At 29.8% G+C, this 20,749-nt stretch overlaps 1 protein-coding gene across 1 annotated transcript in view; it reads left to right on the top strand.

Annotated features, from left to right (window-relative positions):
• Positions 1–20,749, top strand: part of LOC122849489 (O-phosphoseryl-tRNA(Sec) selenium transferase) — a 59,361-nt gene that overhangs the window by 22,298 nt on the left and 16,314 nt on the right. The gene's annotated exons all lie outside the window — the stretch shown is intronic.

Below are 20,749 nucleotides of genomic sequence, written 5' to 3' on the forward strand. Positions count from 1 at the left end.
TTTTACTTCCTGGTTCAAACCATTCACTCTTCTTTTCTCACCACTTAAACGTTTTGTTGAATTTAAAATTTCATTTGACATTTGTTCATTATCAGTAATAACAAGATCAGCAGCGACTTTTATTTTATCAACCGTATTAACCATATTATCTCCCCATTCAGCATGTTGCTTTATTTTTTTAATAGTTTCTCTAATATTAGTATATTCAATTCCATCTGCATTTTTTTCTACATCAAATATTTCTAAAGTAGAAATTATTCCTAAAAATTCGCTAGCGCATGACCGTATTTCGGTAAGCAAAGTTCTTAAATTTTCCCCGTCAATTTTTCTCCCCCGCATTGCTTCAGCGTGTAGGTCTATTTCTTCGTAAATATGAGAGAAAGGCGATCCCGCCCCCGACCGATATGATGACATTTTCGCTAAGAATTATTTTCGACGGACAAAAGAAATGATAGAAAAAAAAATTTCAATGCAATAAAATATTTAAAAAAAATTAATGCATATAAAATTTAACGCAATTAAATATAAAATTCAAGTTTGTTTGTTCATGTAAAAAGTAAAAATATAAAAGATCCATATTTATATTGATAAAAAAAAATAGTGACTCCTGCGACGAAGTAAAAAAATTCAATAAAATTTATAGATATATATATGAATATTTTTATTTTCTTTATGTAAAAAAAAAATTATGTAAGTGTATAGTGTACCCCAAAATATTATATAGCATAAAAAAAAAATTTTAATCCGCACTGAGTTTAAAAATCTACGTTACACATTACAAATATCCCACTTCTGACACCAATTTTGTTACGTACCAAGTTGAAAAATTAAAATTTAACTATGAAATAACAAGAAAAAGAAAGAATATGTAAAATCAAAATTAAATAACCAAATAATCATAGAATAATGAAAATAAATCAACTTGGTATTTCACGTTAAAATTAAAAATCCTCTTATTTTGTTATTCCCTACAGGGTAACGGGTTAGAAGGGAATGTGTATGATTGTAGATGTACCTTGATGTAAGAATAATCCGAAACAATTGTTGAGAGCGTGTCAATCTGGATGGTCGCCTGTTGATGTTTGTAGTCTCGAATAATCCAAACGGTAAAATAAAAACACAGAACAACACAGAAACAATAGGATTAGGGAAGGTTAAATGTCACAGTCAGCGGATTTTATAAGTGGGGATTTAGAAGGTTAAATAACACAGGAAATAAAATTATTCACAAAAATTAATTATGCTACCATAGTTGAACCGAAAATGTTAATTGATAATAAAATTTGTTAGGTGACTGACTGAATTTATATTAAAAGAAAAAAATAAATTGTTTTATAAAAATGCAAAATTTGAATTTAATTCCATGTGAAAATAAAAATAAAAAAAGAAAAATTTTATTGCTTGTTCTGCATCTATTGAATTTATTAAATTATTATTTATTATTGATTATTAATTGAAAATATACCAAGACGTAACAACGTACTCATTAGTTTTTCTTCTTTTGTTCTTGCGTTACTAGAACAAAACTATTGTGCAAGAAATATTTTTTTATTTTTTTGTTTTATAAATTCAAACGAGTAAATGCGATGGGATAAAATGACTGACTGTCTTTGTACCATTGTAAATGCATTACGGTCTTGCATAACGATCTATATTTTCTTCACAAATAACATGAAAAAAAATTTTTATAAAAACATAAAAATAATTATAAGCCGTATGTAAAATTATTAAAAAAAAAAAAAAAAAAACAAATTAAAAATGATGTTATGTGTATTTTTCAAATTTAAATTCATAAAAAAAATTTGTAATTTTAATCGTTTTTCTTTTCTATCGTTAATTATCCCAATTTTTAAGATTTTTAATTTCAACAAAATTTATTGACAACTGTAATTACAATTTTTCATATGAAATTTTTTTTTTTTTAAATGATATTTTATGGTTCAATGAATAGGATAATTATATATATATTCTAAAAAATTTTTTTTATATTTTAATCTTGAAATTTTCATTCAAATATAAAATCTCATTTCTGAATATCATTTTTATTTTTCATTGTATTTCTTAAATCTTTTGTCAGGTTTTTTAAGAAAAACATATATATTTTCTTAAAAATTTTAATTGATAGTTTGACCTCATTTAGCCAAATGAATCATTAATTTTTTTAATTTGATTTTTTATCATCATCAAATGGTCTAATTGCATATTCTTTGTTATTCATGACTTTTCATTCATAACAATTGGAACTTTTAATAAGAATTTTCTTTACCTTTTTTTTTGTTTTATCGATTTATCAAAGAAAATGAAATGTCATAAAAATTGACATGAAACAGATATATCTTAAATAAATCCTTAAAAAATGTGATAATATTTTTAAAGTGACAAATTTAATGCACTCTAAAGCTTTTGAGCTAAACCATAAATTTTTTTCATTTTTAATAATAATGTTCTTCGTCATTTTGAAATTTCTGATTTGAAGATTTTCAGTAAGTTCATACTTGAAGTGAACTCGCTTTTATGTATATACCAAGTTCAAGTAAGTCTGGAGTTTTCCCATCATCAGACCTATTCTCTTCAAGCTCTTATGTTCATATACTCATCTTACATAAAATTTACTCATAACACGAAAAAAAGAAATCATGTAGCTATTTTTCATAAAACCGTAGGTATATATATATAATCTTGCTTGATTTTTTTTAATTTTATTTTCTTTTTTCAAAGAAAAATACAAGTTTTATTTACCAAGCCACCACATGATAACATCAAACTTAATTTCTTTTTCTATCGCATGCTTTATCTCAATTATTTAAATGGTTCAAATGGTTGAGTGCTAAGCTACTGAGGGCTCTCTTCTCCCACTCGCGCACTCTTCCATCTATCGTCCCGGACATGCGCAGCACGCTTTCCTAGCCCACAACACGAATAGGTATACAATCAGCACCCGTATTCACGGGGCAAAATTGTTCTCATTAGGGCTTTTTTTTCCGCTGATGGCGCTTGACAAAATTTTTTTTATATGGATTTCATATAGAAAAGCTTCACAAACGCCACCTCCGGAAAAAAAACGCCCTAATGAGAACATCCTCTGAATACGGGTGCCGCAGTCCAATTCACAGGGCATTACAATTTAGGGCTTTTTTCCTCTACTGGCGGCGCTTGTAGAGCTTTTGTATGTGAAATCTATATAAAAAAAATTTGACAAGCGCCATCACCGGCAAAAAAAAGCCCTAAATTGAAAAAAATTTGCCCTGTGAATTGGACCGCTGGCCCATAGCCTTCGGAGAGTTCGTCTTCTCGACGGATAGAGGGGAGACTTTTACCATGATGAGGTTTAAAGTATCAAGCCTGCTACGGGACCTCGAATATATACGAAACATGTGCCACACTGACACCACTCGTAGCAGACTTGACCCTCCACAGAGCTATAGCAGTGACACTTGGAATTATTAATAATCAACTCCCAATAGTTATTAACAATGCGCACAACAGCAAATAAATAATCAGAACTCATTATTCGTTAACAAGCTCTTTCTGTTGATTATTAATTTCAAGAACCAGCAAAATGATAAATTTCGTTACAATATATATAAGAAGATCTTCTCATTTTATCCCGAAAATTCACAGCATGAACATTCTTATGTTTTCATATCTCTAGATATATACTCATATTTGTGTATATATCAAGAGATATTTGGACATTACATCATATATCATGATATATATGGCTAATTCCACGTGTTATTCAAATATGAAAAATAGATTCGTCCAAAATTTTTTTAAATTATTTTTCAGCCAAAAATGAGTAATACGATTTTTTTTTTTATTCCAAAAATTTTGACTTGTGATTTTTATAGTTTTGAGTTTAGAAGATTTCTTAAGAAATATATCAGCTTTTGCATGCTTTTTACTAAAAAACTATTAACCTAATTGAAAAAATTATGGAGACAAAAAAGTTTAACTTTTATTTATAGTTTACAAAAAAAACTTTGAACAATTGAAATCGATTTTTTTCAAACTTGGCCCCATTTTTTTTTTTTTTTTTTTTATCAATAAATAATCCTAAAGATATAAGAAATTTTTGAGCAAATTATGGGTTTAGCATTTTCATAACTTTTTGAGATACGAATAAATAAAGAGTGAAAAACACGGTCCTGCGTGCCGCTCAATTATATATACTGTAACGAGATTTGGCAGATCTCAGCTCCCGAAAATAATTAGAGGTCTGGTCTGAGGGGTTTATCGACTAAGACGCTAAACCTATTGATACCACCGGTTTGTGAGTGGCCTCGGTAGTGACATCTATTTTCGCCTGAATGTTGATTTGGTAGACATCCGCCACGAGCGGTTAATCCGGATTCCTACCCTAGCTACGACAGATTCGTATCCCTTATTTCGACACTCCCACCGGAGAGTCGCATCGAGGTGTGTGCACAGATGATTGTATGGAGTGGGTCAAACGGGAGTGGGGATAGAGAGTCCATAAAACTGGTGATCGCTGGCATCTCACTGCCAGTCGTCGGCCGGCTTTCGGAGCTGGCTGATGGCACCGGGACTGAAGCCAGCTGACTTCTTGGTGGAGTTGGCTGGTGACTTGGTGATGTCGACATGCTCCTATGGAGGAGCTAGTTGATATCATTGGTGAAGCTGGCATGATTCCTTGGTAGGGTTAGCCGATTTAGACGATGACGTCGACTGGGTCCTAGGTTGGAACTAGTTGATGTCACTGATGAGTCCAACCAAGCTCCCGATGCGTGGTGCATGCTCCCGGGGGTGATTTACGATGTCCCTACGCTGTATAGGTAGGACGTTGTATATCACTCGCTCTCTCGCTCTAGTGTGGTTACTTATTGTCAGGGTAACCTATCATCGAGTAGTCAGATGCATAGAGTGGTCCGGCGTAAGACCAGCGTGGCTGCGGATGGACTTTGTCTTCGACTACTTGGTGCACTAGAATGAGTAGGCAATAGGGGGATATTTGGTAAAGCCTGTGAGATACAAATACCCTCGTTCTCGTATCGACTTAGGTTGTGCGAGTTATTTAAACCAAAGTTAATGTTCACGGCGAGATAAATATGGTAAATATCAGTAAATATGAAAGAAAAATCGCTGAATATAAAGAAAAATACGATATATATTGAAAAATATCGGTAAATATAAAGAAAAAATCGCTGAATATGAGGAAAACTCCGATAATTATGGGAAAATATAAGGTAAATATGTAGGAAAAATCACGATACATATGGGAAAAAATCAGTAAATATAAAGGAAAATGTAGAAAAAAATAGGAAAATATCAAAGAAAAATCAGTGAATATAGGAAAGAATAACGAATAATATAGGAACATATCAATTAAGTTCTCCCCCCCCCCTCCAGCCATAGTAGATTCCTGGAATAGTCCCTTAATTAATCTAAACACGATGAAATGGGAAAATATTGGGGAAACATCAGTAAATATTTAAATAAAGAATCTAAATCTTTTGGACCTTTAATTTTTTTTATTGATTCTGCCATTATTTCCTACTAATCTGTTAGCCTTTGAATTTGTAATGATTCCAATAATATTTGTCGCATTAATGTGAGAAGGGCATAAGTGCCAATTTTGAAAAATTTTTTTTATCAAAAGAAAAAGGGCGTCAGTGCAAATTTATTAATTTTTAAGTTGTTTATGTAATTTTGAGGATAAAAAAAAATAGGAAAAAGGGCGTAAAAACCTCTGATAAAGGATAAAGGGCGTATGTCCAAAGATTTACACCTTTTTTTAATAATGATAATAACAATAATAGTAATATCAATAATAATAATATTTATAATGATAATATCAATGATATTGATAATGGTAATAATAATAATATTATTATTATTATTCTTATTATTAATATCATATCGTCAGCTGGGCAAATGAATGAACGAACGCACACTCACACACATTCATTCCAAGCACATCACCTCTTCTTTAACTTACTCATATTCCCCTACTCACTCTAATAAATTATACTGGCACATGCTTGGTTGTACGCCCGAGCGATCGTACAGCCCGAGCAGTCATACACCCGAGCGTCACTCGGCCGACACACTTCCTTTTTCTACTACCCTGCAAAAAGAAGTTTTACTTAAAAAATTATTAAATATTAAATTGAATCGCGGAGCAATGCGGGGGCTGAGCGGTATGGGGATTACAGAAGGACGCGAAAATACTAAAGTGGTGAGGAGTTTGGCAGTCAGCTTGGAGTTTATATTAGAAAAGGAAAACTACATAGAGAAAAAAAGTCCAATATTGAATACAATTTAATTTAATATTTAATAATGTTTACAACCCCTTTAATGATTTTTTTTTTGATTGAGATTTTTTTTCAATATTTAAAATACATTAAAGAAAAATAACCTAGGTCGCCAATCAGTCTAGACGTACTTTATAATTGATGTTTTTTTCAATTTTCAAAAACTAATATCTCGGTTGGATAATAATTAATTTGATTGAGATTTTCGAATCAACTCAATATAATAAAATTCAAAGTATTTAACAAAACACAATCAATTCAGAGTTATTTAAATTATTAATTTTTTACCTGGCTTACCTGTGGACGGCAGACAAAAAAAATAATTCGAAATAGGTGCAACGTGTTCTGGATCTTAAGGACTACCATTTAAAAGGTAGGTTTGTTCAATTCGGTTTCGTGCACCTTTTTTGCCCCCGTCTTATGGACTATACTCCCTTAAGGGATTTGGACGATTTTTTAAAACGAAGAGTGAGACAACATTTTCCTTCTGTTTTTTTGTCTTTTTCGCACTCATAGAAATATTGTGTTTCTCAAAGTCATCTGCAAAAGGTCTCTAGTGATTTTTAAATAATTCCTTATATAAATCATTTTTTTCATACTTTAACTATTAATTGTAAAAAAACTAAGCTGCAAATCTTTTTCATTTTTTTTCCATATGTTTTGTTTTGTCTCATTTTATAACCCGATAGTTTTTTTTTCATGATGTCATATTGTCGATTGGAGATATTGGTATTTTAATGGATTTTTTTTTGACAAAAATCGCATTCTCCATAAGAGCCAATGTTAAAAGTTGTCAACTTTAAAAATCAATAAAAAAAAAACGAGCTTCCAAACAATTACCAAAAAATCACATAAAATGTATTAGTATTTCAAGAATATACTGTATAAATTTCATATCTTTCTCATATTCGGAAAAAAATCGTCCAAATCTCTTTATGAGTTTTTTATCTTCATTTCGGGGCTGGGCCAAAAGTGTCGCCGAGAGAGAAACAAAATTTAAGCCCTTAATTTGAGGGTCCAAATGCAATAACACGTTGAGAATAACTATCGTTATTTTAGATTACGACTTGATTTATCAACATTTGCCATAATTAATTATAGTTAAATAGCTATTTGCAAATGTATCTGAGGAAAAGATGTGGTGTCTCCAGCATGATTACTAGAATAAATTGTAAATGTTAGAAAAAATTACTAAATAATTATAAATTAATTCATAAATAAATTATTAAACTCTAAAAATAATCAGAGTTTACTGTATAATATGGTGCTATGATACTGAAATTTTTCTAAGTCCAAAAACTGGAGTATCAGAATACTTTTCAGAGACTTTGAAAATACTCAAACATTTAAAATACCTGTCAGGGATAATTGTATCCGAGAACCAGTCTTCGAGCTCTTCATTTATTCTTTTCCTAATACCCCCAAAATATCGAAAATACTTACAAGTATTCTCACAATACATCATAAATATCGCCGGATATAATCCAAACACTATAAAATATCAATAATACTTTTCGATTACTTGATTTTTTCATCTCGGGAGATGAACAACTCCCTTTTCTTAAACCTTTTTTTTTATAGCTTTTTGTTTATTTAAAAAAATAAACAGCTATGGGAAAAATATCTAAGGAAAGGATGTCGCCACATGTTAATTTATAAAGAATTAATTTAGCCAAAGCAATTAAAATGTAGGCAACATTCTTTCCTTAGCGACCATTTTTCTTAGGACTTTTTGATTATTTAAATTGATAAAAAGCGATGGGAAAAATATTAGCTAGGGGAAGGAAGTTGCCTAAATGTTAATTTCTTTGGCTAAATTAATTCTTTATAAATTAACATCCAGGATATATCCTAAAAATGCCGAAAAGAATAAAAGACTAACGCGCTCTTGAAGCAGTTTTTCTAAATATTATATGTCAAATGATAAATGGACGACAATATTAATGCTTCTTTACACCAAGTAATGTCTACAGTAGTAATAATATTGACAACTCAAATATTAGAACATAATATTTTATTATATATACTTCAATTTATTTTTTAATTTTTTTCTTTATTCAATGTTACATTATAAAACGTAAATTTATAATTTATGATGAACCTATATCTGTGACAGTTTGCCATATATGTAATACTCCTATATTGCTGACAAGGCTCGATTCTTTCTCCATGGGCAGACTCCATCGTCTTCCTTGTCGTGTGCCTACCAAAACGACGCGCGCATGTGACACTCGGAGAACGTCGGAAACTCACTCACACTATTATATCTAATTGTTAAATTGATTTGTATTGGTGTAAACAAAATCATTTACATCAAAAATTCTCAGTGGAGTAAAGATTGAGTTGAAAAATTATTTTGTCGTTCTGCTGAAAACGAGAATAAATATTTATTAAATTGTATAAAATTATAAAATTGTAATTGTGCACACAGAGAAAAATATCCTGCGACTTTTACACAGAAAATAATGTAAAATTTGAGACCGTAATGAAATATTGTAAGAATTCATTTTTTTTTTGGTAATCCAGTGTTTCACGTATTTATGTGTATAGTTTACATTCTTCTTGTAGAAGTGTTGTTTTACAAAGTTAAACTGCGAGAATTACATTTTTTTTGTAGAAATGTTGTTTTATAAAGTTAAACTGTAGAAATTACCTTTATTTTGTAGAAATGGTGTTTTACCGACAAATCATGTAAAATTTACATTTTTTTTTGTTTTTGAATGATATATAACGATTGTCAATTTTCAGAATATTAACGGATTTGTTTGTTATATTTTTGTTTTTGCTTGTCATGACCGGCAGTCCAATTCACAGGGCATTACAATTTAGAGCTTTTTTCCTCTACTGGTGGCGCTTGTAGAGGTTTTGTATGTGAAATCTATATAAAAAAAATTTGACAAGCGCCATTACCGGCAAAAAAAAGCCCTAAATTGTAAAAAATTTGCCCTGTGAATTGGACTGCGGGATTTGAAGCTACATCTACCTAAACCTATATAAACCTATAATCCTAAAGCCAGTGCGTTATCCCCTAAGCCATCGCGCGTAAACTTAAAAGTCGGTAAATTTTCGTCCATATCAAGAATGACATTTGACAAATACAAAATAATACATATAAATAATAAAGAAATAAACATATAAAAAAAAAAATTTAAACATTAATAAAGTATAAAAATTAAAAACAAATAAATAAATTAGAATTATTGTGTCAAATAACTGTGATATAAATCTAGAGTACGAATCAATTTATTTGGACACATCGTTCCCTTTTTTGTTTTTGCAATAGTTAATAAATAAAAAAGCTATTGGCAAATATTGGCTGAGGAAAGGATGTGGCCAAATGAATTAATTCGTAGTCCAGTCTAATTTAACAGCCATTTGATACAATAATTTTATTTTAATATAGAGAGTAATGCTGTAATATTAATCTAGACAACGAATTGATTTATTTGGATGTATCCTTTCCTTAGCGGTATTTGCCAATAGCTTTTTGATTAATTAACTGTGGCAAAAATAGCTAAGAAAAGGATGTTGCCAGATAAATCAATCAATTTTACAGCATTATTTTCCATAAAACATAATTTCTTTGGCGACATTAATTTCTTGGCTACATCTTTTCCTTAGCTACTGCTTTTCCTTGGATATTTGATAGATAAAAGACATGTAATTTTAGTTGTAAAAGATAAAAATATCCAAGGAAAAGCAGTAGCTAAAGAAAGAATGTAGGTAAGGAATTGAGGTTGCCAAAAAATCATATTTCAAGCGACATTATTTTCTTTAAACATAATTTTTCGGCAACCTCAATTCTTTAGCTACATCTTTTCCTTAGCTACTGCTTTTCCTTGGACATTTTTATTTTTTGAAAACAAAATTACATGTATATTATTTCTTTTATAAATAAAAATGTCTAAGGAAAAGCAGTAGCTAAGGAAAAGATGGAGCTGAGGAATAACAGTTGCCTAAAAAATAATGTTTTAAGCAACATTATTTCCTTAAAACATAATTCTTGGGCAACTGTAATTCCTTAGCTACATCTTTTCTTTAGCTACTGCTTAGCTACTGCTAAGGAATTACAGGTGCCAAAAAAAATTATGTTTCAGGCAATTCTTATTTCTTAGCTACATCTTTTCCTTTTCTACTGCTTTTCCTTGGACATTTTTATTTTTCAAAAATAAAATTACATGTCTTTTATCTACTACGTAATGGCTGTAAAATTAATCTAGTCGTCATTACGGCTCAATTTATTTCGCAACATTCTTTCCTTAGAAACATTTGCCTATAGCTTTTTTATTAATTAATTATGGGAAAAATAGCTAAGGAATCGATATTGCTAAATAAATTAATTTGTAGTCTAGTTTAATTTTACATCATTTTTATTTATTTTAAAATATAATTATTGTGTCATATGGCTGTAAAAGTAATTCAAACTACGTATTAATTTATTTGGCAAAAAAACATTTCGACAAAAAAGCAAGAGTGGGAGCAATGTGTACGTCACAACATTTCTACGGAAAAAGTGTAAATTGTACGTTCCAATAAAAATCAAAAAGATCACTGAATAAATGTTTTTTTTTTATGTTCTTTCGGTAAATTTTAAAATAAATAAGACGAATTCTATTAAATTATTCTGGCGTTTCATTTTCTCGGAATAATCGGTATTTCTCTTAAAAAAATGTATAATTTCATTTAAAAATAATAAATCTTACAATAAAGTCAATGAAAATTTTATGGGATTTATCAGATAACGTAGAATCATTTTTTATTTATGTAAAAATTACACAAAATTATGGTGTATTTCGCAGATGTCGACCACGGTCCCAAATTTTACAATAATCGGGATATTTTTCTCAGTGTAGGGTTACAATATTTATCTGCCATCAATGATATATGATTACTTGTTACAGATTTTGGCAGATTCTCACAGATTCTTACCGATTCTGGCAGATTCTTACAGATTTAGACCGGGTTTTGGAACAACTGCCAGATTATTCTGCCAGACCCTAACGCTACGGTCCAACCCCTTATGAACCGTTATTAAACGGTCGTCTCGAGGTTGGAATGTGCGCAAAAAAAAACAAAAACAAACCCTTTTTAAACCTAAAAATAACCAAATTAGAACTAACCATTAGTTGACCGTTGATACCTTGTTCAAACCACTCGAATATAATAAAACTAGAAGCTGAACTACAAACCTCAAACTAACCTGATTCCAACTTACGAGGGCGATTAGGTCATATCGTTGGGGAAACCTCAAAGTAACCGAAATCCAACCAAAGTTATTGAACGGCTAAATAACGGTTACAGAAAACTGGTTTTCAGTTTATATAACCTTAGAATAACCATTATGTAACGCGGTTAGCGCACTGAAATATAATAAAACTGGAAGGTGAACTCCTATGCTTAGCCAATGCACGGAGTGTCGCCAGAGATAGCAATATATTGGTTGGCTTTCCCTCTCACTCACGCATGCGCACATTAAATCTTGTACAGTCAACGTCAAAACAAACAAGTACTACACGGTATAAAAGTTACATTATATTTCAGTAGTCTCAACCAATTATAGTTGACGTGACTGTACCGACAAGGACAACAGGCCAACCATTGAGTTTCTCTCTCGGTGACACGAAGTTCGGCTTCCAGTTTTATTATATTTCAGTGGGTTAGCGACAGTTGTTTTTGCGCACATTGCAACCGTCAGGTAACGGTTACCCAACCACGAAGAAACCTTATAAAAACTTAACCCCAAAATAACCTGATTCCAACCCACGAAACGGGTTGGGTCATACCGTTAGGAGATTCTGCCAGTTTATTCTGCCAGATTCTGCTAGTTTTTTTCTTACTAGAGTTGCGAGATTGATTTTTATGTCGATTAATTTATAAATAGCAGGTATATGTGCTCGAATTCATTTTATTTCAATAAACTTTTGTTTATTTTAAATAAACGAAAATGCAAAAGTGTGGAAAGTATAGAATTTATTTTAAGGGGTATGCATTTATGATGGTTTTTTTGATTATCGACATTACTGACTGCTAAAATCCGTTCTCTGTCAAATAATCATATGGCATCCCGAAACTGGGGCTTATTAAATTTTAAATATTTAATTCTAGAGCTTTTATACGATTATAACTCATCCCGTGAAGGAGAAAACAACATGGCCAAGCATTGGGCCAAACCTGGCAAAATGTTGCCAAGTCTTGGCTGCCAGTCTTGGTCAGTGGTGCACCAGGCTTGGGGATTGACACCAAGTTAAGCTTAGCTACCAATACTGGGCCAAGCATTGGCTGCCAATACTCGGCCAAGACTTCCAAAAATTTAATAATTTTATTAAAAAAAAAAAATTTTCAATTGTTTAAACTATTTAATTTTTTTATTTATACATATAATTGATAATTTATTTGACTGAAAAAACTACACCATAAATACTTGACATCACCAGGACTTGAACACGGTATCTTCTATTTGAAACTCCAGAGCTTTACTTACTTAACTATAGCAGCAACAATTAGAGATAAGGAAAATTTGTTCTACTTGAATTTACATTATAATCATGGCAATCCATGAATCAACCGACACTCGGCCGATATATAAATTTTATTTGTTTCATTAACCCCGGAATATATTTTAATAATTCATAAAAAAAAAAAAATTTTTTCTTGAAATTTTCTTTATGTAAGAAAAAAATGAGCAGCTGTTATACAGTATACACTGAAAAAAAAAAATTTTAAAACTAATACAAAAACTTCTTAATAATCGAACTTTTGTTCTTGCAAAAAAAGTTCTTGGATTATGGAAATATTGTCTTGAATTATAACAAATACGTCTTGAATTATAAAAAAAAATTCTTAAATAATAACAAAAATTTCTTGAATCATGGCAAAATGTTCTAATTTTTAGAAGTAAGATTCTTGGATTATAACCAAGTAGGTTTTGGATTATAACAAAATGTACGCGATTTTAGAAGTAAGCTTCTTGGTTTATGAAGTATTTGTTATAATCCAAGAAAAATATTGAACAAATCAAGAAAAAAAATTCTTTTACATAAATAAATATAAGAGAAAAAAAAAATTATGTTAACAATCATTTTTTTAATTGGTTTTTTTTACTAGTCGAACTTTGTTGGTCGAATTTTTTTTTTTTTTGTATCAGAAAATTTTGACTGAAAAGTGACTTGAACTCCTGACACTAACAACGCTACCTAAATCTACCTATTCTAATTCCGACGCTTTACCGACTTAAGGAGGTTATGCACAAATTCATAGCGGGTGTTGCGGGGCGCTTCTGACGTCACAGACAAAACTGAAATCTGGCTACACTGTAAAAAAATAAAGTGAAAAGCGCCTGCGCCCCGTATACAATATATGGGACTGCGGGTATGTGTGTGTTTTTGAACATGCCATACGTTGCCACATCTAATTTTTGTAAAGTTTATAATTAATTTCTCATTAATTGACCGATCAACATATGAAAATTTTTCGCGCAATTAATAAAACTCGGTTTCTAGTATATAGGTAATTTTTTTCAAGACTTTTTCATCATTTTTTCTATCCGAAAAAAATGGTTGAAATCTCCATAAGAGCCAATGTTAAATATTATTTTCAATAATTGATTACAAAAAATTTAACCGATCAACATAAGAAAATAATTATACCGTTGTATTCAGAATGAAAAGATTTCAGAACATTCTCATTATATTTTTAAAAAAAGAGTAATTTCTGCATAACCTCCTTAACCACGACGCGATTATATGTATATACGAGTACGATTTTATTCTCCTTATGATACCAAATTTTTTTATTTAAAAATTAATGACTTGATCTAATGAAATTTATGTACTGAAATATTAATAAACACGAATGTGTTTAAATTATTACAAATAAATAGAATGAAAATAAAAAAATTAGTTTATTCATTTATTAAAATATTTATATCAAAGAAAATTTAGGAGACATTTATTTTAATCATTTATTGTATGAATAATATTAATGCATATGATACACAATATTTTTTTTTTTTCAAATTTTATATACTCTTGTTTTAAATACTGAATTACGACACGTTGAGTCCTCGAAGACATGGAAACGCGACGTTGTTCCGGTGGAAAATTAAAATTGAAAAATTAAAAAAAAAAAAAATACAGTGATCTATAAAATTAAAAAATATACATTTACATTCAAATAAATTTTTTTTCATAATAATTAGTTAATGCAATAGAAAATAAAAACAAAATTTTTTTTTGAAAAAAATACTTTTTTTTTAACATAATAACTCGTGATAACTCTTTTAAAAATTTATAAATCGACTTGAAAATTTGACTGTAGCTTTATCATAGGCTAGCAATGGCAATAGTTATATTAAAAAATTTATTTATTTATATTGTTTAACTTTTTTTATTTATTGTATTGTGCCGATGGAAAATTCAATTTGTTTAACTTCGAATGAAAGAAGAGTCGGAGAAATTTCAAAATCGAGTAACTTGTCAATGGCAATATTGTTGAGCAGTATATCAAGAAGTTTTATGCAAATTTTTGGATATTTTTTATTAATTATTTATTGAGTTATTTATTTAATATAAGAAAATTTTTCCATAATCCAAGAACTTTTTTTGCAAGAACAAAAGTTCTGTATTTTAGAAGTTTTTTTTCTCAGTGTATAATTGAATAAAAAATTTTCAATATTAAATACATAACAGCGGCTCTTAATATATATTCATATATCTCGAAAGAATAAAAAATAATCAATTTTGGTGACCCAAAAAACAATCGACACTTGGCCGACAAATGGCAAGTCAAGTTCACCAATCATTAATGTGCCGCCCAATAATTAACCAAGACTTGGCCAGTGAACGGTCGATCAATGGCTGGCCAGCCCTCAATGAGCCAAGCCTTGGCTTAAGGAGGTTATGCACAAATTACTCTTTTTTAAAAAAATATAATGAGAATGTTCTGAAATTTTGTACACAAGTAGATCTTTTCATTCTGAATACAACGGTATAATTATTTTCTTATGTTGATCGGTTAAATTTTTTGTAATTAATTATTGAAAATAATATTTAACATTGGCTCTTATGGAGATTTCAACCATTTTTTTCGGATAGAAAAAATGATGAAAAAGTCTTGAAAAAAATCACACATATACTAGAAACCGAGTTTTATTAATTGCGCGAAAAATTTTCATATGTTGATCGGTCAATTAATGAGTAATTAATTATAAACTTTACAAAAATTAGATGTGGCAACGTATGGCATGTTCAAACACACACACATACCCGCAATCCCATATATTGTATATGGGGCGCAGGCGCTTTTCACTTTATTTTTTTACAGTGTAGTCGGATTTCAGTTTTGTCTGTGACGTCAGAAGCGCCCCGCAACACCCGCAATGAATTTGTGCATAACCTCCTTAATCATTTGTTTCCAGTCTTGGCCGCCCAATAATGAACCAAGACTTGGCCGATGAACGGTCGATCAATAGCTGGCCAGCCCTTAATGAGCCAAGCCTTCCCTAACGGTACGACCCAACCCGCTTCGTCAGTTGGAATCGGGTTATTTTGGGGTTAAGTTTTTCTAAGGTTTGTTCGTGGTTGGATAACTGTTATCTGACGGTTGTAATGTGCGCAAAAACAACCGTCTCTAACCGCGTTGTATAATGGTTATTTTAAGGTTATATGAACCGAAGACCAGTTTGCTGTAACCGTTATTTAACCGTTTAAAAACAACCGTCTCTAACCGCGTTGTATAATGGTTATTCTAAGGTTATATGAACCGAAGACCAGTTTGCTGTAACCGTTCAAAAACAACCGTCTCTAACCGCGTTGTATCATGGTTATTCTATTGGCCACCCAATAATTTACCAAGACTCGGCCGATAAATGGCTTGATAAGTGCTGACCACCTCTTCTTCAACCAATGGTCGGCCAAGCATTGGAATACAAGCCTTGTCAAGCAAATAACCAGCCATGAGTCAGCCAAGCCTTGGCCCATGGATGACGCACGATTGGGCTGCCTGGGCCTCGGCCATCAGAATGAAAACTTTATAAATTGAAAACTTTCTATTAAAATGACCTGATTCAAGGATACAAGTTTTTTTTTTTACTGGTCGATTTTATTGTTATTCATTGTTATTCTTGGACCACATGAATAAAAAAAAAATTACAAGCTTATCGAATACTAAATAATATTATTACAAAAATGAAAAATAATTTTTTTTGTGACCCACTATTTATTAAATCATGTTGATGGCAATGTTATTATCAAAAATTGATATTTATCTTTTATATAAAAAATAATAACAAACATTGTTATATATCATCTTTATCTCAGACTGTTAAACTTAAAGCAGTATGAAAATCCCAAGGTAGGATAATTTTTTGGGTTCAAAGAGGCACCCTTGTAACCATAGCTTAAAAAAATAATAAGTGCCCTCTAATGTCTAAAATTTGTATACTTTACTGACGCGTCTTTAGAAGTATGAGTGAGGGCGCCTCGTATTTACACACACTAATACTACTTCAGCAGATTTTCAATGCTTTGCCTGGTACTTTTTGACTGTTTTTGACTCTAAATTTTCGTCTTAAATAATTAATAACTTTTACAATTCGTGGTAGAAATCGATGATTTTTTTTAAATTATTTTTGTTATTAAAAGAAGTATAAGCTGTAGTAAAATAAAGGTTTTCTGTGAGAGCGTTTTTTCAATAGAAGTAAAAACGTGCCGATGCTTCCTATGCTTGTGTGTTAAAGTGTTAAATTGTTGTCAACTTTGACCCTAATTATCTCGGTCAAATCGTGGTAGAAAATTACAAAAAAAATTTAATAAAATAGATCTTTATTTCACTTAAAAAATAAGCCTTCTTTGATCAAAATCTGTGAGAGGGAATTTTTTTTCAAAATTTTGACATACTGCCTTAAGACTGAGTGGTATAAAATATTAAAGATAATATTGTTGTAGTAAGTATAAGGCAGGTATTATTATGTCTAATACATTTGATATTTTTGACTGAGCCGACTGAGTTTCCTGCACTCTGCAGTCCGATTCACAGGGCATTACAATTTCGGGCTTTTTTTCACCACTCACGGCGCTTGTGAAGCTTTTGTACGTAAAATCTATATAAAAAAAATTTTTACAAACGCCATCAGCGGCAAAAAAAAGCCCTAAATTGTAAAAAATTTGCCCTGTGAATTGGACTGCTGAGTTTCCGTTGGCTTGCCACACCCGAATACCAGACTGCCAGAAGGCAATGCGCATGGTCGTTCATAAGTGGCGTGGTCGTTGATGCTTGATTATATAAAATTTTACATATTATCAAGATAGTTTGATTTATTGTTATTGCGTATGATTGAAAATATTTATTGAAACAGATAATATATAATTTTAAAAAAATGAAATTTTGTAGACGAGTTTGATAATAAGATAGACCCTGATGATTCAGAAGTGACTGTAACTGTTTGTCAATGGATTAAGTGTAATCATGTTTCATTGGCTTGGTTTATATCTTTGTTCAAAAAATAAATATTATACAATAAATAAAAAGACTCATTACAGCAATAAATAAATGAATTAAATCTGCAATTATATACAATGTTATAATAAAATCTATACGGGACTATTCTATAGAGTTTATATAATATTTCTATGAAAACTATTCTATAGGAAAAATTTTGTAAAACATTCCGTTTCGGATATTTTATAAAAATCATTCGAAATTCTATAGAAAAATATTTCTATAGAAAATCCTATTATTATGATTATGATATATAAAATCATTTTTTTTATAAAAATAATCCTACACTGAGAGAAATTTTAACTAAAAATTACAAACGTATCAGAAAAAATTACAAAGCGGATAGTAAAAACTGCGTTCCTCCGATTATTTGTAAGAATTATTCGTATATTGATAAATAATTTTTACAATAAAGTTATGTAAAAAATTTGGCCATTGACTATATACAGCACTAAGCCATAAAAATTACATAATTTTATTGTAATTTCTCTTTAAAAAAAATGACTAAATTCACGATACTCACAAGTAAATTCTAGCAGACTAAGAATTTATCCACTACCGGTTTTAGAATTTACTATATTTTATTATAAATTTTATTTAAAAGTTGGACATTTTTTGTGCTAACTTCGGCAGTTTGTGCTAGATTCACGGAGAACGGCAATCAATTCTCGGCAATCAATTCTCGGCAACATTATTTCTTTTCTGTTTACACGCTCAAAACTCGAAAAATAATTGATAAATAGAAAAAATTTATTCTTGATAAATTGTTCAGAAATAAATTACCAACAATAAACCTCGCTTAACCCCATACCTAGCTTCAACAGATAACTGAAATGCTTGAAATTACATGACAATTCAATCATTTGTTCAATCAGTCGGCCATCTTTGTATTATTTCTCCCCACAACCAGAATTTTTACAAAGCGATATAGTAAAAAATATTTAAGTCTATGCTAACTTTTATATGTGTACATGATAAATTTTATTATATGTATTAGAATATTTATTAAATTGTTCAGTATTTTTTATTTGAACTTATAATATTTTGTATCGTTTCCTCAAAACATGTATGTGCTTTGTTTTAATTAACTCATAACTCATTATCTAAGACATTAATCAAAAAAAGTAATTCTTTATAAATTGTTTAGAATTAAATTCTCAATAATTAACTCCACTCAACCCCATGTCTATCTGCAATAGATAACGATGTACAGAGACTTGAAGTAACATAACAATTTTTTGACATTGTGTGACATTTTACATAATTTTATTGTAGAATATCATCTCTTGCGGCCAATCCCAGAAATAAAACAAAAATTACAAAGCAGTATAGTAATTTCTATTCAACATGGGTTTTAATATTTAGTTAAAATTTCTCTCAGTGTATAAACCAAATTCTATAAAAAATTAATAAATTCATTCTATAAAAATCAACCACAAATTTTATAGATTTATTCTATAAAAAAAGCGCCGAATCTACACTGAGAAAAAAAATGTTTGCATTTAAGAAAAAAGTTGCTTAAATATAGCAAAATTTTGCTTGAAAGTTTTAGGCTTTGATTTAAAAAAAAAATGTATTAAATTGAGCATAATATTTTTTAATTAAAGCAATTCATTTGCTTTAATTTAAGACAGTTTTTTTTTTATTTAAGAGGAAAGAGAATTGATTTAAGAGAAACTTTGCTAAAAAGGAAGCAAAAATATCCTTTAAAAGATGTATTAATAAAAATTTAAACATAAAATTTACATGTAAACAAAATTTACATGTAAAAAAAATAAAACCAACCAGCCTATCGGGATGTGACGAAACTTTTGATTCAAGGGCCTCATAATTTTGTCTCTGATACGTTAACGCGCGATGGTTCAGGGGGTAACGCACTGGCTTTTAAAAGTATAGGTTTAGATAGGTTTAGATTAGGCAGAGGTTCGAGGCTCGGTTAAGACAAAAAAAAAAAAAAAACAATTGAATCTTCAAGTGTAAAATAAAAATAAGTCCTGAAAAAAAAGAAAAAATAAAAAAATAATTTTTTTTTTTATTTTCATTTCTTTCAATCAAAAATAAAAATAATTTTCTACACTGAGAGAAATTTTAACTAAAAATTACAAACGTATAAGAAAAAATTACAAAGCGAATAGTAAAAACTGCGTTCCTCCGATTATTTGTAAGAATTATTCGTATATTGATAAATAATTTTTACAATAAAGTTATGTAAAAAATTTGGCCATTGACTATATACAACACTGAGCCATAAAAATCACATAATTTCATTGTAGTTTTTCTTTAAAAAAAATGACTAAATTCACGAAACTCACAAGTAAATTCTAGCAGATTGAGAATTTACTATATTTTATTATAAATTTTATTTAAAAGTTGGACATTTTTTGTGATAAGTTCGGCAGTTTGTGCTAGATTCACGGAGAACGGCAATCAATTCCCGGCAACATTTTTTCTTTTCTGTTTACACGCTCAAAACTCGAAAACTAATTGATAAATAGAAAAAATTCATTCTTGATAAATTGTTTAGAAATAAATTACCAACAATAAACCTCGCTTAACCCCATACCTAGCTTCAACAGATAAGGCTGTAGAAATGCTTGAAATTACATGACAATTCAATCATTTGTTCAATCAGTCGGCCATCTTTGTATTATTTCGCCCCACAACCAGAATTTTTACAAAGCGATATAGTAAAAAATATTTAAGTCTATGCTAACTTTTATTTGTGTACATGATAAATTTTATTATATGTATTAGAATATTTATTAAATTGTTCAGTATTTTTTATTTGAACTTATAATATTTTTTATCGTTTCCTCAAAACATGTATGTGCTTTATTTTAATTAACTCATAACTCATTATCTAAGACATTAATCAAAAAAAGTAATTCTTTATAAATTGTTTAGAATTGAATTCTCAATAATTAACTCCACTCAACCCCATGTCTATCTGCAATAGATAACGATGTACAGAGACTTAA

The sequence above is a fragment of the Aphidius gifuensis genome, linkage group LG2 (genome assembly GCF_014905175.1).
Source record: "Aphidius gifuensis isolate YNYX2018 linkage group LG2, ASM1490517v1, whole genome shotgun sequence".
NCBI classification, from domain to species: domain Eukaryota; kingdom Metazoa; phylum Arthropoda; class Insecta; order Hymenoptera; family Braconidae; genus Aphidius; species Aphidius gifuensis.